Below are 20,154 nucleotides of genomic sequence, written 5' to 3' on the forward strand. Positions count from 1 at the left end.
TATACGGTGAGATTAGTATTGATTACTGCGTACGGGATGAGTACGGCAGAATGACATAAAAAGAGTAACTCCAATGATGGAGATTGATATGATTCTGTTGATTGCTCAAAGATAGCAGATGATGATACAGAATGTCGTATCACAGATCACTGCTAGTGTTGATGCAAATGTGATCGCAGACTTATAGATCGAGCAATCACATGATTATGAATATTTCAATTCTTAGTGTTATTACTAAGAGTGTTAATGTCCCACCGAATACTATTATGACTACCAGTATTAGTTATAAACTAAACGTGAATAGTAGTCGTAATGAATTAGATCCGGTATGAAGGATATGTTTGTTGACTGTGTTAAGGAAATTATTAATAGTTTACTGATGGTAAAGGGAGGAATAGATTAACGAGTGGATAGAAAAGATCGAAATGGTTAAGGATATTGGTAAGAGTCTAGAACATTGTGTAGTGAAATATGCTACAGATATGTTGGTAGATTATGTTGTATCGTGATGGAACACGATGGTACAAAATTATAGTTAGAAAATTATTACTCAGATGATATGGTCGGGATTTAAAATTCTTGTGCTAGAGCACTTTTATTCGAATAATTAAGTTCAGAGACTGGAAACTGAGCTATGGAAGATAGAAATGTTGTGTGCTGATCACTTAGAACGCGCTAATCGTTTAAAGGAATTGTCATGTCTGGTAACATGACTAATTACTCCTGAAACTAAGCAAAGTGAGCGCTATATTGGGGACTAACTCCATCGATAAGGAGTATAGTCAATCCTGTAAAATATACAACCTTTGGAAGGGTTGTGTCACAAGCCAGCATTGATATATTTGACGCTATGGGAAGTGGACTGGAAGGACGTTAGGTGAGACGTCGAGTGTTAAAGAAGAGAAATGATAAAGGTATAGTGCAAGATAGACTTTTGAATAAGTAGGTATGTACTACAACCCAGAATCATACTAAAGACTAGTTCTTGTGTGAAACATGAACCGCATGAAGGGTCCTTCCCTAAATGTGGAAAATATATGGTTATCGGCAGGAAGAAGAATGTCGAGTGATAGTGGGCCACAGGTGTGGTAAAGATGGACGTAATGCCCCAATTGTAGAACCAATTGAAGCCATGTGAACCGGCAACCCCAACCCATTCGTGTACAACCACTCCGAACTCAACAACTTCAATAACAGTCCATCCAAAGAAATCAAATTATGCCAAACAATTGTACTTGCTATGAATGTGGCAGTACATAACGTTTCAAGAGAAATTGCCCAAAGTTGAACCAAGGTGTCGTTGGAAGATGAACCTCATGACAAGCATCAACCTCTAATCAAGCAAGGAGCCACGCTTTTGTGAGTAATCCGAATAAAGCACGTCATGATCTAAAGGTGGTACTTAGTATGTGGTAGTTTTAAATCAATAGGCTTCAGTGATATTATTACGGTCGTCGATAGAAGTTAGTTCCTGTTAACCTCCTATCATTTGGAAAGATACCGGTTAGTGAAACTATAGAACCCTATAATGTAGAATCGCTAACGGTGAATCCCTAATGGTTAACTAAATTGTTCGGAATTTCCCTATTATTCTGAACGATTAATCCTTTCCTTATTGTCCTACGACCAGTAAAGTTAAGAAGTTTTGACGTAATAGTTAACATGGATTGACTAACTCAACATGAAGCTGAAATCAAATATGAACAGAAGATGATTAGAAGCTCTCATTCGGACGATGAAGCGATTAGATACAGAGAAAAGTGTACGGTACTATGTTACCACTCTAATCTCATCTTGAGATGTTATAATATTTACGACAAGAAGACGTGGTGTATTTAACAAACGCGATTGCCAAAGTATTTAAAAGAAAACATATAAAAGATGTTTCGGTGATACTTAAATATCCAGAAGTTTTCCCAGAAGAACTTCCTGGATTACCGCCAACCCGACAGGTCGAATTCAGAATCGATTTAATACCTCAAGCTGGCCCTGTTGCTAAAGCATCTTACCGACTTGCGCCAACTGAAATGCAAGAATTATTGGATAAAGGTTTTATACGACCTAGTTGGTCACCATGGGGTGCACCAGTGATATTTGGGAAATGAAGGACGGAAGTGTTAGGATATGTACTGATTAGGGAGAATTGAATAAAGTGACGATCAAGAATAGGTATTCACTTTTTCGAAGTAAACGATCTGTTTAACCAACTGCAAAGGGCGATTTATTTTTAGAAAATTGATCTTAGATATAGTTATCACCAAATGAAAAATCCAAGAAGAGGACGTTGCAACAACAGCGTTTCGGACTCGTTACGGTCATTATGAATTCTTAGTTATGCCTTTCGGGCTAACAAATGCGCCGGCAGTGTTCATGGACCTCATGAACCGAGTCTATAAACTTTATTTTGACAAATTTGTCTTAGCAGGCATTGATGATACTTTGATATATTTGCAACGTAAAGAAGAGCACGAACGACGGTTAAGGAAAATTGTGGAAGTGTTAAAGCAAGAGGAGCTATACGCGAAGTTTTCGAAATGTGATTTTGAATAAAGAAGGCATAATCCCTTGGACATGTTGTAAAGCAACAAGGATTTCACAAAGATCCAAATAAGATAGAAACCATTAAAATTGTGCCAAGCGCCGATTTTAAGTCTCCCCGATGGAGACGATGGTTTTGTCGCGTATTGTGACGCATCGCGTAAAGGGTTAGGATGCGTGTTGGCGCAGTGTAATAAGGTTATAGCCTATGCTTCCCGACAGTTAAAAGTACACGAGAAAAATTACACTACTCACGACTTAGAACTGGGAGCGGTTATCTTCGCACTTAAAATCTGGAGACATGATCTCTACGGTACGAAGTGCACCATCTTCACCAATCATAAAAGTTTTCAGCACATATTTGATCAGAAGGAACTGAATATGAGGCAACGAAGATGGGTCGAGTTGTTAAGCGATTATGACTGTGACATCCGTTATCACCCCGGCAAGGCTAACATCGTAGCCGATGCCTTGAGTAGGAAAGATCGGGTTAAGCCATTGCGAGTGCGAGCACTGGGGATGATAGTCCAGTCGAAACTTTCGGACCTGATTCGAGTCGCTCAACGTGAGGCGTTGAAAGAGAAATAATTGGAAAAGGAGGGACTTTACGGCAATGAGAAGAATTTCGAACAGCGCGTGGGAGAAATTCTCTACTTCAAAAAAATCGGGTTTGGATCCCGACCCTCCATGACCTTCGTGAATTAATCTTGGACGAAGCGCATCGATCGAAATATTCCATACATCCGGGATCGGATTAGACTATTGATGATACGAATATCTGAAAAGATTTTGTTAATGACCGAGTTTGGAGAAATATATGGTTACGTATGTTGGTGAAAATTTAAGTTATGCAAGAGATAAGGCTGCTTACCGAAAACCCTTGGGAACGCCACAACGACAGAAAATTCGCCAATGATAGTGGGAATAAATTGCATTGGATTTCGGGACGCAAATTCCCAAGATATATCAAAGGCATGAGGAAAATTGGGTAATCGCGGATCGATTAACCAATCCTCGCATTTCATTCCAATCTATGACGATTACCACAATGAATTCTCGCCCAAATTCCTGATGGGGAAATGGTATTTCGTCGTGGAGTACCATTTTCAATGATCTCAGATCGAAATAGTCATCCTACTTCCATTATTGGAAGGAGGGGAAGGAAGCATCGAGAGCTTGAAGCTTTCTATGGGTGAAGTAGTTATCACCAATTTGTTAAATTGAAAATGGGTGTCGATCAAGCCATAAGATTTGAATTGATTCGAGAAACAACCAATCGGATTTATAATATTTAAGATAAGTTGAAAGCAGCGCGAGATTGGCAAAGGATTTATGCCAACCTTCAAAGGAAACCATTGTCACTGGAAAGAGGTGACAAGGCATTTTTTTAGGGCATCACCTTCGAGAGGTGATATGAGGTTTGGCAAAACCGAAAATAGCTCCTTAATATATTGGACCTCATGAGACTATCTCCATGATTGGTCATTTAGTTTATCGATTAAAGTACGGCAGGGGCTAAGTACTATACATGATGTTTTGCCATGTATACGGATTGAAAAGTACCTAAGCAATGAGGCAACGAGAGTACTAGTAATGGAGGTACTCATAGAAGATATACTTGATATCATAAATAATTCCGTAGAGATAGTAGACGGGAAAGCTAAACAGTTTGGACATACCAAGCTTTATTGATTAAGATTAAGTGGAATTCACAGCGAGGACCAGATTATACCTGGTAACGCGAGGGTGAATTCTGAAGGAAAAACCCCCACATTTCTCTCGGAAAGGGACAGTGAGCGTGTAAAATTTCGAGGATGAAATTTCTTAACGGGGGGAGAATGTAACGATTCCGACGAAACCCGGTATACCCTAACCGGTAGACAATAGTTACGTCATATTTAATGTCGGATACATGAATTACCATAGTAACTATACGAGAATTCATGGTTCACTGTACCGATTGTACGTGAATATATAATTCATCGTATTGAATATGCGATCAATCGACCGATAGTTATCGAAACCCGAATGAATCGAGGGTTCAATTATAGACGATATCTATAATATTTAGTGATGTTACGAAGCATTAATGCTTCGGGATAAGTAAAGTACGGCACAGAAAAAGAATTTTCGATTTAATGGTACGTCGGTACGTTAAACGAAACTTTTAATACCAAACCGAGCAAGAGACAATCGATCAAGCCGAAAAAGATGCGCAATTATTAATAACATGGTATTTTAAGTTAATGGAAGTCATGGTTTAAGTTTTTTAAAGTGGTTTTATATAAATTTCATTTTTAGCCGAAAAACGACCGTTTTAGCCTCGTTTTTAGCCGAATTAGACATTTAACCAAAAAACGAACTGAACCAGATTATCCAAAACATTATCTGGATTCCTGAAATCCAAACATGTGGCCAAGAATGGAGAAGTGGGCCCCACCCCACTCCCCCCAAATTCCGATCGGTCTAGGGGTGTTACCCCATTGCTTCATTTCTTTTTTCTAAACACACATTCAACAATCCATCAATTCTCTCAACAATTTCATCCAAAAACCGAGAGTTCTAGCAAGAAAAACAAGGTAATGATCGAGTTATGCACGTGTTCATCTTCGTTTCTTGAGTTGGTTTGCAAGAAAATGAGGTTTCAATGATGAAAACCGTTTCTTGCATGATTAAGTGATGTATACGGGTTATACAAAGGATCTTGGTCCAAGAAAGGAGTTAAACGAATCAAAAACGAATTTTTACGGTTAAATATTTGTTTTTGAATCATAACCGAAACCATGAAAGAAATGGCTTGATCGTGAGTGTAACTTGCTTGGTATTGTGGTATATTGATTGTAGGATCTGTATGTAGTGGTAGATAAGGCGGAAAGACGAGTTTGTAGCTTGTAGTGGCGGAAAACGAAAGGTATATTCGGTTATGTTCGGTTTTGGGATATTTGGACAGATTGTGATACGTGTAGAGTTAGGTCATGAAATTTTACATGGATGTTCTACACATGAAAAGAAGAGTTCTGTGAAGTTTTGGTAATTTTTGGATAAAGGAAGAATATTTGGTGAATTTAATGCTCGGTTTTAGCCAAAAATGGTGAAAAATAGTTAAATATCATGAAAAATTCTGGAAAATTGCAGATAAGCTTTTTATATCATTTATAAGTCACACACAAAATTTTAGGTCAGTTGGAGAAGTCTAAGTAGGCTTTTCGGTTAAACGAGTTCTAGGGTTTTCTAGCTCGGTTTTAGTGAAAATGGCATGTAAAATGAGATTTTGGTTCTGGAAAAATTACAAGGGACTATGGGGATGGCAGGGGTCATCCAGGAAAAATTTGGGATTTTTCTAAGATCGTTTGGTATTTACGACATATTTAGTGTTTAAATGGTGTTTAAAAATAGATAAATAAATTTTAAATATAAAAATAAATTCTGGAAATATTTTTATAAATTTCCCCACTGTCAAAATGTTATTTGTGCAAAATTTCAAGATCCGAGGTTAAACGGATAATTATTTGTGCTAATTATCAAACTTTTAAAGTTAAAACGCGTAAACCGGTGAAGTTCGCTTAAGCGAGCTGACTGGTGTATAAAAACCCTAAAATGGACTATTTTCATATAAATGAGTTAAACAAGTAAAAATGAATCATCCGAAAATAATTCGGATGATTTGAGTAATTTAACCTATTTTAACAGTTTCCGGTACGCCAAAGACGGAAACGGGTCCCGCGGCCAGTCGGGACGTCTAAACCGAGCTATAATTTCACATCTTTAACTAAATTATCAGTCAACCACTATTTTCGAGTCGTGTGTGACCAAACTCATTTTTTTGAAACATAAAAACGGATAACCGTGCTAGGCATGCAAAACGAGAAAAAACGACTAATAGTAATTGTGACCATGGAACTCTAAACGATATCACAATATGAGTCCGGAGAAGTATTTCGGGTACAGTACTGGGTTAACAGTGTCCCCAGATATACCAGTTGATACGGTTAAAAGAATATATAAACAATAAGTGTATAATAACGATCGTAGGGATCATATTACAGATTGGATGTGTTAATTGATAATGATTGTTGTTACCTGCTTGCATGTGCTAAGGTGAGTTTCACGAGCCCTTTTTTTTCTGAATTGTTTTTAAATAGTTTCTCGGGGCGGAAGCATGTTATTATTGAAATGTTTAAGTACATACTGAACGCATGGATTTGCGTGGATTTATAAATATTTGATTGTACGGGAATAGTATGGAATGGGTACAGTACTGGGTTAACAGTGGCCCCAGATGTCCCTAGCAGTGTTTCTGGGTTAACTTTGCCCCGGAATGAGTACAGTACTGGGTTAACCGTGTCCCCAGACAGAGGTTTCGCTTGTGGGCTCAGCATAATTACATAGTGTTTCCGGGTTAACTTTGCCCCCGGAATGAGTACAGTACTGGGTTAACCGTGTCCCCAGATGTCCCTAGAAGTGTTTCTGGGTTAACGTTGCCCCCGGAATAGATACAGTACTGGGTTAACAGTGTCCCCAGATAATATTATATTATGATATTGATTTTATCAAGGTTTACTCAAATTGTGAAACTCACCAACTATTCGTAGTTGACCCGTTTTCTCACATGCTTTTCTGGTACAATTAAGATGAAGTGATTGCTTACGTGCTAAGTGCTTGATGCGTGTAAGATTTGCGTGCAGGGTGTTAGGAAACATTATAACAAATAGAATTGTGTATCGTATTGTATGATGTGTGTATCACCTAGACGGTAATGAAATACAAGATAATGTAATTTGAAGTATATTAATGTATTCAGTTTTCTTTATAAACAATGTGGTTGATATCAGAGGTGTCTGTCGCACCCCGTTTACGTTTCCGCTGCGGTTGCGGGGTGTTACATGAACTACGGGTTTAAATTTTTTATGCCAAAAATTCCAATCCGCAAGCGTATCGATGAGATCGATCCAAGGACAAGTTGGAGAAAGTTGGTTCTTAAGGTAAAACCGCCAAAGACCATGAAGCGTGTACCGAAAAAGACGCTGAATCAACACATGTATTTATCTTTCAATTGCTGGTACTACGACAACAAGACTGGCGAGGACGTTATTGTGTTGGGTAAAGGCTTAAAGACCGAGTTGATAAAGATCAGCGATCTGATGTGGCTCGTAAACTTGACAGAGACCGGCAATGACGTTCTGTTCAAGAATAAGATATTGATTGAGCGTCGTGAAGACTATGACCGAGCAATGCTGTAACACCCCGTAACCGCAGCGGAAACGTAAACGGGATGCAACAGACACATCTGATATCAACAGCATTGCTTATGAAGAAAACACCACTACATTAATTTACATTATATTACATTGTTCCGAGTTTAGTTCCCGTCTAGGCGATAGCACATAAGTTTTACCAACATTACATTATCATATTTAATACAAAATGATAACTAAACTTCCACAAATAGCACGCATCATCAAGCATGTAGCACTTACTCCAGTTTGGGAGTACCTAGAAAGCATGTAAAGAAAACGGGTCAACTACGAATAGTTGGTGAGTTTCACTAATTTAAATAAACAGTGATAAATCATTATGATAATCATATATTAGAGACATCTGGGGACACTGTTAACCCAGTACTGTACCCATTCCGGGGGCAATGTTAACCCAGAAACACTTCTAGAGACATCTGGGGACACTGTTAACCCAGTACTGTACCCATTCCGGGGGCAATGTTAACCCAGAAACACTTCCAGGGACATCTGGGGACACAGTTAACCCAGTAATGTACCCATTACATACGATTCCCGTACAATCAAATATTTATAAATACACGCAAATCCATGCGTTCGGTATGTACTTAAACATTTTATTAGTAACATGCTTCCGCCCCGGGGAAATATTTGAAAACAATTCAGAAAAAGGGGCTCGTGAAACTCACCTTATCGTAAGCAATTAAGTCACACAATACTCCAGCTACTAGTCCAAATCTGTAATACGATCCCTAAGTTCGTTACTATACAATCACTTTTAACATAACTTTAGCCGTGTTAACCGGTACATCTGGGGACACAGTTAACCCAGTACTGTACCCGTTCTGGGGGCAATGTTAACCCAGAAACACTTCTCCGGACTCAGATTGTGATATCATTTAGAGTTCACTAGTCAGATTTACTATTAGTCATTTTTCCCGTTTTGCGTGCATAGCACGGTTATCCATTTTTATGTTTCAAAAATGAGTTTGGTCACACACGACCCGAAAATAGTTGTTAATTGATAATTTAATTAAAGTTGTGAAATTAGGGCTCGGTTTAGACGCCCCGATTGGCCGCGGGACCCGTTTCCGTTTTTAGCGTACCGGAAACTGTTAAAAATTACTCAAATCATCCGAATTATTTTCGGCTGATTTATTTACTTGATTAACTCAATTATATGAAAATAGTTCAATTTTAGGGTTTTTATACATCAGTCAGCTCGCTTATGCGAACTTTACCGGTTTACGCGTTTTAAGCTTTAAAAGTTTGTTTTAGCACAAATACTTATCCGTTTAGTCTCGGATCTTGAAATTTTGCACAAATCACTTTTTGACAGTGGGGAATTTTATAAAAATATTTCCAGAATTAATTTTATATTTAAAATTTATTTATCTATTTTTAAACACCATTTAAACACTAAATATGTCGTAAATACCAAACGATCTTAGAAAAATCCCAAATTTTTCCTGGATGACCCCTGCCATCTCCATAGTCCCCTGTAATTTTTCCAGAACCAAAATCCCTAATTAAATGCCATTTTCACTAAAACCGAGCTAGAAAACCCTAGAACTCGTTTAACCGAAAAGCCTACTTAGACTTCTCCAAATGACCCCAAATTTTGTTTGTGTCTTATACATGTTATAAAAAGCTTATCTAAAATTCTCCAGAAATTTTCATGACATTTAACTATTTTTCACCATTTTTGGCCAAAACCGAGCATTAAATTCACCAAATATTCATCCTTTGTCCAAAACTTACCAAAAATTCACAGAACTCATATTTTCATATATCTAATACCTCTGTAAAATTTGATGACCTAACTCTACACGTATCACAATCTGTCCAAAAATACAAACATCACACAAAACTGAACTACCTTGTGTTTCTAGCTTCAAACCGCAAGAATCTCGCTTTCTAGCCTTTGTTAGCAACTAGATACAACACCTACAAGCACAATAACACCACACCAAGCAAGTTACACCCACAACCAAGCCATTTCTTTCATGGTTTCGGTTATGCTTTAAAAACAAAGATTTAACCGTAAAAATTCGTTTTTGGTTCGTTTAACTCCTTTCTTGGACCAAGATCCCTTGTATAACCCGTATACATCACTTGATCATGCAAGAATCGGTTCCATCTCGGGTTTTCACCCTTTTTCACTTGGAAACCTCCTTTTCTTGCAAACAAACTCAAGAAACGAACATAAACACGTACATAACACGATCTTTACCTTGGTTTTTCTTGCTAGGGTCTCGGGTTTTGGTTCAAGAACTTGAGAGAAAATGAATATTGATGGTTTGTGTTTGTAAAAAAAAAAGAAAATGAAATGGGATGTGGACATTAAGTCCGATCGGAAGTCAAGGAGGGTGGGGTGGGACCCACCTCTCCATTTTCAACCACATATTTGGATTCTCGAAATCCGGATAATGTTTTGGATAATCTGGTTCAGTTCGTTTTTCGGTTAAACGTTTAATTCGGCTTAAAACGAGGCTAAAACGGTCGTTTTTTCGGCTTAAAAATGAAATTTATATAAAACCGATTTAAAAACTTAAACCATGACATTTATTAACTTAAAACATCATAGTATTAATAATTGTGCATCTTTTTCGGCTTGATCGATCGTCTCTTGCTTGGTTTTGTATTAAAGGTTTCGTTTAACGTACCGACGTATCATTAAATCGAAATCCTTTTTCTGTGCTTTAATTCACTTATCCCGAAGCTTTAATACTTCGTAAACATCACTAAATATTATATTTTTCGTCTATAATGCAATCCCCGATCGTTCGGAGCTTCAATAACCGTTAATCGGTTAATCGTATTTCCAATACGATTAACTGCATAATCGAGTATAATTCGTACTATGAATCATACATACTCGTATAAACGCATCATAATTCACATATTCATTATTAAATAACACATAAATAGTATATACCGGTTAGGGTATACCTGATTTTGCCGGAATCGTTACAAATTTCAACGCGTTGTTCGTGTGTGTCATGAGCATGGTATTCACAGCTGCAGAGATTGGCAGACGAGACCCTTCAAGTAATTTAAAGACAAAGAGCTCAAGACGAGGGGTGTCTGTTAGTACACGGTTTTGCATCTCGAGTCTTTGTAATTATCGTTGATGTATTTATCGTTTAATTAATGTAATAATTATTAAGATATTGAGTTAGTTCGTTAAGGAAGTCATCTAGTTCATTAAGGATGTTTAACGAACTAGACTTAAGTTATGTTCCCTCCTGAGTCGTTAAGGATGTTTAACGAATCAGGGGGTGATTCGTTATGTTTGTTCATTTAAATGTAATGTAACGAAGTGGGCAGCTAGTTCGTTATGGAATATGTAACAAACTAGACACATCTTCAATATATAGTGGTTCTATCCACTGTTAACTTAAGTTTTGGAGATTAAGATATCGAACCTCTGCCAAAATCCTCTCTCAAAGCTTCATTAACGTATTCAATCTAATATTATACATACACATATATACAATTAATACTAATATATAACATTAATACATTATCGTTAAAGAGCATCATGAACTAGATCCGTTATAGTTATAGTTTATTAGATCCAAGATCTTATAGGCGTTTACATCTTTTCTCATATTTACATTGATTACTTTCCTTTTGTTTCTAGATCTTGATCTTATCCATCCAGATTTATCATATCTGAGGATTTTATCTACAGATCTGGTTGTTTTCTAAAGTTTGTTAAGTTTTAAGTAATTTTTCATTTCTAAAACCTTTTAAAACACCAAAAACATGTTTGGAGTAATGGATGAGCAAGAAGTGTCAACTAACAAAATACTGAGATTGTTAAGAGAGGAAAATTACATTAAGTGGAAGCATCTATTTGAAGCAGTTGTGTGCTATAACGATGTTGACATGTGGAACTTAATTAAAGATGATAGGGCACTGTCTATGCTAAAAATTGTTCTGTCTTGGGAGATCTTGACTAGTGTGGCTCATCATAATTTTTCAAAAGCTATGCTTGATGCCATAGTAGAGATGTTTGAAGGAAATACTGAGCTTAAAGACATCAAGAAAGATAGATTGAAGCAACAACTAGATAGATTCAAGCTCAAGGAAGGAGAGAGGTTGAAATCTGTTTTGCAAAGGTTTGTTTCCATTGTCAATGAAATCACTGACCTTTCAATAACAAATTTTGATCTAAACAAGTAGTTATTGTCATCTTTGTCTGGAGAATTGTACACTGCAAGAAAGTTCATAAAGGAAAAGGCTAATTTCCCAACCTTCAGCCTTGATGATGTTTTCTGCTTTTTGCAAGCTGTTGAGCATGAAATGATTGAGAATCATATGATCAAGGAAGATAAACCAAGCTTCCAAGTGGCAAGTGCTTTTATTTCACCTATGGGGAACCTATCAACAAAGAAGCAACAACAAGTCCCTATAATTGAAGAACCAACTGGGTTTATTGCTGAAACTCCAAGGGTTTTTGTTGCTGGTCATTCTAGCAATCAAAGTGGACAGTCAAGATTCAATGTTCAATTGATGGATGATAGTGATACATCATCAATGGCTAGTGGACATGCTCCCTATGTTGCTGGAAATGTCAATCATGGAAATGACTATCAAGCTATCTTCTCAATGTTCACTGATTCTTACAGTGCATTTGTGGCCAATAATTTAATTCACACAAGTGTAGTGCAAGAAGATCTTGACCAAATTGATGCTGATGATTTGGAAGACATGAATCTGAAATGGCAAGCTACCATGTTGAATGTGAGGAGTAAAAGACTGTACAATAGAACTGGAAGATCTTTGGTTTCTAGACCAAATAACAAAATTGGTTTTGACAAGTCCAAAGTAATTTGCTATAACTGTAAACTACGAGGACATTTCGTAAGAGAATGCAACCAGCCAAGACACTTCCAAAACAACAACCAACAAAGAAACCAGTTTCAATTTGTAAGTCCCGAATCTAGATCACTACAATATGATATCAAACAACACACGTCAAATATGCGGAATCTAGTTAACGTGGTGATTCAAGAACAAGGATAAACAGTATGAATATAATAAACACGAAGTAATACTCCAAATGCACACTATTATATTATTAAACCGTCTGGTACATGAGATTACACGTATTGCTCTCTAGATGGTGGCTCTCAAAGTGTTCAACTTCTCTCAATGTGAACAACTGATTCAATACTTCTATGAACTCAACTAGCAACCCTAAACCCTATACATGTATTCTCTGTATATAGGGAAGCTAACAATCAGGCCAAAAGTAAAGCCCAAAGCCCACCGAGATCCCTTAGTGATCTCGGTTTACATACATAGCCCAACACTAAACCCAATAAACACATAACTAAGTACGAACCACCAAATATGGACCCAACAATCTCCCCCTTGGTTTGTAGCTTTGTTCTTGTTTATTTCACTTCAAACTATCCTAACCGAAATCCATAGGGATTTCGGTATTACATCGATGTAATTCTTCAACTCGTCTTCATTATATCACTTTAGTCTTGATAATGTCGTGGCCTTTTGATATGCGTCAGTCTAACCAATTTATGACCCAACAATCTTGCCCTTAGACTGATGCTTTCAAGATCTTTAGAATCTTTACTAAAACAAAATCAGCAACTTCAGTGATCAACAACTTCAGCATCTACATCCAATACTCTACCAGATCCCCCCTTTTGATAGCATCATCCAATTTGAGTCACAGATACTTTATATGCTTCTGTTGCAAGAAATCAGTCTTGAATGAACAATCAACTTTGATAGAAAGATTAACCAAAATATTTTTGAAAGCAATTAAATAAAACAAAATAAGACAAACATATTTTTGTAAGTTTTATTTTTCTGTTTTTTTTTTTTAATTTTCTTGAAAAGACTTGAAATGAGATCATACCAGCTAAACCAAGTATAACACAATAACCATATCAGATTTCATGAGTTGAAAACTTCCAAACAATTTCTTAACACATTTGTTTTGACAAGAGTAATCAAGAAGTAAAGAATAAAATAAATGAAACAAAATAAAACCAAGAACAACAAATAAAACAAATTTAAACATCTGGTCTTCTTGTAATTTAGCAAAAAATTAGGATCAAATTTCAGTTTTTGATAAAAATGCCGCCTTTTATGAAAAAATCCGAACATGGAATCATATTGTTTAAGAGGCTGTCACAAGGATTCATGTTCAGCGTTATTATGACATAAAAAGATAGGTTGATAGCATGTATAACATACTTAGCATGATTAACATTGCATCAGTGATATGATTAAGGTTTAGTTCGGCATAAAGCTTAGATGGACATCACTCATGGACCTGTGATGCCTCCTATCTCTTCTCAAAGCGTATTTGGCTTTCCCCAGATCACCCAAATTTGACTCCAACCCTCTAGTGCTTGATCAAAAGATTTTTATAGATATACAAACAATAATTTAATCTTTAAGGTTGAACGTTGGACTTACAAGCCATCCGGACTTACAGGCCTTTCATTCGAGACATGACAGGACTTACTTTTATGCCCCCATCTCTGTAGTTCTAGTTTGACCCTTTAAGCTTTTAAAATACGAATTTTTATTTTTTGCTTCACAAGAATCTTTTTTATTTTTTTCTTTATTATTTTTTTTTTATTTTTATTATATATTTTTCCTTTATTTTTTTATAACTTGAGCAAAAACGTAGAAACATAATATTTTTGGTGATCAAGACAGTAACAGGCTCGTGTATGACTGGGTAATTGCTTTTTTGCCTATCATTCAGAGAGATGTATCTTGAGACATGCACCTGTCTTCAAAATGACTCTCCACATTAAGTTTAGCAAATTTAGTTTATATCACTTCAACATTTACGCATCATGGAAAGCTACCATACAATATCAATGACTGTTCTAGAGCCTTTTAAGCTTAATAACTTCACCCGTTAGGCACACAAAAACAATTTATCTATCACTTTCCAAAGGTTGGATCAATTTTCATTTGAAAATGTTTTGAAGCTTCTGAAAAGCTGATAACTGAATAAATATATCACTTCCCAAAATATTACAGAAGACACACATGTTAAGAACTCAATCACCCCGTTCACTCTTCAGTTTTCAGGTAAATGGCTATCCCGTATGACCAAAACACATATGAGAATACGTGTCCCTCCAATTTGGAATTACCGACATAATTTTAAGTGAAAGAATTCAAAACACATTACAATCGCCCCAGATGCTTTCAGTCTTTAGATAAATGGCTATCCAGTGAATCTACAAGTAGATCACCGGACCAAACATATACAAGTATATGTTCTTCAAACTTGAGCAGCCGAGATAATTTTAAGCGAGAGTGAAGTTTGGAAAACATAGATAAAATTTTTATTAAACGCACACACACTCTTTTTGAATTTTTTTAATTTTCTCCCCCTAAATTTCTGCAAAAACTTTTATGTACAAATTTTTAACCTCAAAAAGACTCAATCATCGAAACTTAGTATTTAATAAAAACCTTTTTGAAGAAGTGTGATAGTCAGTCAACTGATGTACTATCATTTCTCATGCACGATCAAGTCATTTTCTCATTTTTGGGAAACAAAATACACTATACTTGAAAAACTATACGTGAACATATTTTTGAATTTTTTATAAAAATTTAAAATTTTTAAATCTTTTTGATTGATCAATCTTTCATACCAAAGTGATACGGTTACCTTTTATCTTCAATACAACATTTTTCATTTGTGAGAATCTCCCCCTAGGAATAAGCTTGTTTTGAGATTCTGCATCCTTGCGAGTTGAATGTCTGTAACAAACCTTTTAATATGCAATGTATTCCCTGATTTGTTCCTACACACTTATAGAGCAGATTAAAAGCGTTCTATCACCATAAAATTCCCGTCCAGGCAACAAATAATCCATTTCATGGTTTAAATTTTTAAAACAATGGATATTTGCTTTGTCATGTTCCTGGAACAACCCATTTAATAAACAATGAATTTGAGGTTGTTCCTACACGCATAGCGGGATCAGTTGGACATAGGAACCTAAGTCATAAATGTCTTGGGGTTCCCTTGAGCATAAACATATGTGACCTCTTGCCAACTCATATCTTTCCCATCTTTAACAGAATCATTTGTCATTACAGATTCAGTTTGTTAAGTTTTAAGTTTCCAAGTCTGTTTTGGTTTAGTAAAATTTGGAATAATAGACTTTGGAGTGGAGCAATTCGAATTCGAATTCTTAGAACTCTCAACACTCTTTGACTTTTGAAAATTTATTTTTCTTTTAACAGTTTCTAAATCATTTGAGAGCAAACCTGTCACATTAGCTTTGAATCCTTGAGTATCTGTGACCCGTTGTACAGATACTCGTGGTTTTCTAAAATAAGCATTTTGTTTAACCACTAGATTCGGTTGAAACTTGTTACCTTTCACCTGAGGAGCTTGTCTATTAACAGCACGGTAGTGACACTCCTTTGCCCAATGCCCGCTGTTCCCGCAGACGAAACACGCCTTCATCCTTCTTCTAATGTTAACGTACGCACTAGCCTCATGTTGGAATTCCTTCTTATGAAAACTTTTTCCATTCTTCTTGCCCCTTGGCACAGCCTTCTGATTTTGCGTGTAGTATGGAACATATAGACGATGAACACAATTTCTGGCTATATGTCCTGGCGTACCACAATGGTAACATGTTTGCCTCTTAGTATAAGTAGCAGCCGATGATTTATCAACACATGGACATCCGGAGGATCTATGAAGACGAGACTGTCCTAGTTGTGCTGATTTCTTACTTGCCTTCCCTTTATTGCCACAACTCTGTGTATTATTATTAGTACAATTTTGAGTTGTGGTGTCATATGAGTTTGATGACACGTTAGAATGAGATTCATTTTCACTAGCCTGAACCCCTTTACTATCAGAAGCAACATCGGTTATTATATTTGCACATGAAGTAGAAGCATCAAAATTGTTCACACATTTGAAATCAAGCTTGATTTCCTCTAGGGATCCTGATCCAACAGTTTCAGATTGAACCTGTTTACCGTACTTCATGTCCTTTATCTTTTCCTCCTGTTCTTTGGTGACAGGGGTAGGGACATAATTGTGGTTGTAAGGTGGCGGAACTTGACTGTATCCTATTCCCTCACCTTCATTTTCCTTCCACCACAATTGGTTTTCAATCATTGAGTTAACAACTTTACTGGAACCATTATATTTTTAAAATCAAGTTTAGCCTTTTCAAACTTACTAGTTAGATTTAAGATTTCTAACTTGGAAGCTTCCAGTTTAGCAGTTAACTCAGCAATTTCTTGTTTGGCATCCAGGTGGTGACAACTTTTTATGCTAAAATCATATTTAAGCTTCTTAATGTCCTTGTTCTGAGCTTCTATTTTGTCTAGAAAACCCTTTTCATTCTTCTTAAGTTTAAAATTCTCTGATTTTATTCTTTCCATATCTCTACTTAGACTGTCATTATGAAGCTTATACATTTATATTTTCTCACCACAATTTAAAGAACATGGTTTAAAAACGAGTTGTGAAGAATCCATTGAGTAATTAATCAGATTAAACTAATTTTCCCGCCAAAATTTCTCGAAAAAATATGATTACCAAAATTCTCAAGAATGATGTCCCGCTCAAAAGAAGCGTCCAGGAAAAATTTCGTTCAAGACAAATTTTTCCGAATTTCCCGCCAAAAATTCGGCGAAAATCACCCGAAAAAAAAATGTTTTCGCCAAAATTTTCAAGAATGAAGTCTCGCTTATAATGAGTATTCTGGAAAATTTTCGTTCAAGAAATTTTTTTTTTTTACCGAGAACTAGCTTTGGCCGAAAACAGGGGTTGACCGAAAACCCAAGATAACCAAAAACCACCAAAGTTGACCGAGAACAGAGGTGATGACACTCTTTAACCGAGAACTATGAGATTTAACCAAAACTTGACCGAGAACTGCAGGAACCGAGAACACAACTTTGCCGAGAACAATCAGCAACCGAGAACAGTGTTTGGCCGAGAACCAGAGGGCCGAGAACACTATTTTAGGTAGAAAACACCCAAAAATAAGTCTGATCAGTCAGATTTGGTAACAAATTAACCCGTTTTTTATGGAATTCAAATTATTTCCAAGATTAGCAGATCAATGACCAAAATAGTAGCCGTCTTCTTCTCTGATCAGACACTCGCCGGAAAAACGCAAATACCACCGAAAAAACTTATTCTCGAATCTTTGATATCACAATAACGAGCATGAATAAGGTCTAAGGCTCTGATACCAATTGTAAGTCCTGAATCTGGATCACTACAATATGATATCAACCAACACACGTCAAATATGCGGAATCTAATTAAGGTGGTGATTCAAGAACAACGATGAACAGTATGAATATAATAAACACGAAGTAATACTCCAAATGCATATGATTATATTATTAAACCGTCTGGTACATGATATTACACGTATTTCTCTCTAGATGGTGGCTCTCAAAGTGTTCAACTTCTCTCAATGTGAACAACTGATTCAATACTTCTATTAACTCAACTAGCAACCCTAAACCCTATACATGTATTCTCTATATATAGGGAAGCTAACAATCAGGCCAAAAGTAAAGCCCAAAGCCCACCGAGATCCCTTAGTGATCTCGGTTTACATACATAGCCCAACACTAAACCCAATAAACACATAACTAAGTACAAACCACCAAATATGGACCCAACAATCTCCCCCTTGGTTTGTAGCTTCGATCTTGTTTATTTCACTTTAAACTAGCCTAACCGAAATCCATAGGGATTTCGGTATTACATTGATGTAATTCTTCAACTCGTCTTCGTTTATATCACTATAGTCTTGATCATGTCATGTCCTTTTGATATGCGTCACTCTAACCAATTTATGACCCAACAATCTTGCCCTTAGACTGATGCTTTCAAGATCTTTAGAATCTTTACTAAAACAAAATCAGCAACTTCAGTGATCAACAACTTCAGCATCTGCATCTAATACTCTACCATCTCCCCCCAATTGATAGCATCATCCAATTTGTGTCTCAGATACTTCATATGCTTCCGTTGCAAGAAATCAGTCTTGAAAGAACAATCAACTTTGATAGAAAGATCAACCAAAATATTTTTGAAAACAATTAAAAAAAACAAAATAAGACAAACATATTTTTGTAATTTTTATTAATGAAAACCCATTTGGTTGATCGGAAAAATAAAAATTACAAATTTTGTTTTACAAATTAAAAAAAAAAACAGAAAAATATGTTTGTCTTATTTTGTTTTATTTAATTGTTTTCTATCAAAGTTGATTGTTCTCTCAAGACTGATTTCTTGCAACGGAAGCATATGAAGTATCTGAAACTCAAATTGGATAATGCTATCAAAAGGGGGGAGATGGTAGAGTATTGGATGCAGATGCTGAAGTTGTTGATCACTGAAGTTGCTGATTATGTTTTAGTAAAGATTCTGAAGATCTTGAAAGCATCAGTCTAAGGACAAGATTGTTGGGTCATAAATTGGTTAGACTGACGCATATCAAAAGGCCACAATATGATCAAGACTAAATTGATATAAACGAAGACGAGTTGAAGAATTACATCGATGTAATACCGAAATCCATATGGATTTCGGTTAGGCTAGTTTGAAGTGAAATAAAAGAAAACGAAGCTACAAACCAAGGGGAGATTGTTGAGTCCATATTTGGTGGTTTGTACTTAGTTATGTGTTTATTGGGTTTAGTGTTGGGCTATGTATGTAAACCGAGATCACTAAGGGATCTCGGTGGGCTTTGGGCTTTAATTTGGGCCTGATTGTTAGCTTCCCTATATATAAAGAATACATGTATAGGGATTAGGGTTGCTAGTTGAGTTCATAGAAGTATTGAATCAGTAGTTCACATTAAGAGAGTTGGTGAGCAGAACTAGATAGTTGTTCATTCCTAATCATATGTTCAAATATTGTAAGTTCTTAAGAACCCGACATATTCAATAATATACGTGTGTTTTGAAGCAATTCCGTGTTACCTTTACTATTCTTATTCGTGTTCTTGAATCACCGAGTGTTGGTATTCCGCACCAATACTCGTTTAGTTGATATCATATTGTAGTGATCCAGATTCGGGACTTACACAATTCCAAAATCATAATCAAGGACAACAAAGACAATTCAACAACGACAACTTTCAACAACAAATTATCCCACAACAACCAAATTTTCAGAGAAACTAACAAATCCCTCCACAAGCTCCTACCAATCAGAATAGGAACAATGCCAATCAGCTAAGAAATCAAGGAAATGTTGCTTTGGCTTAAACACAGCAAGATGGTGTGCTTGACTAGAGTAACCATGTTAAAGACATAGAGAAGGCTAATGTGGCATTCATGGAAAAGATTGAAAATGAAGATGAGTCCT

This window comes from Bidens hawaiensis, unplaced genomic scaffold (assembly GCF_021521415.1).
Source record: "Bidens hawaiensis isolate Kalapana, Puna unplaced genomic scaffold, B.hawaiensis_p1.1 tig00007389_1, whole genome shotgun sequence".
NCBI classification, from domain to species: Eukaryota; Viridiplantae; Streptophyta; class Magnoliopsida; order Asterales; family Asteraceae; genus Bidens; species Bidens hawaiensis.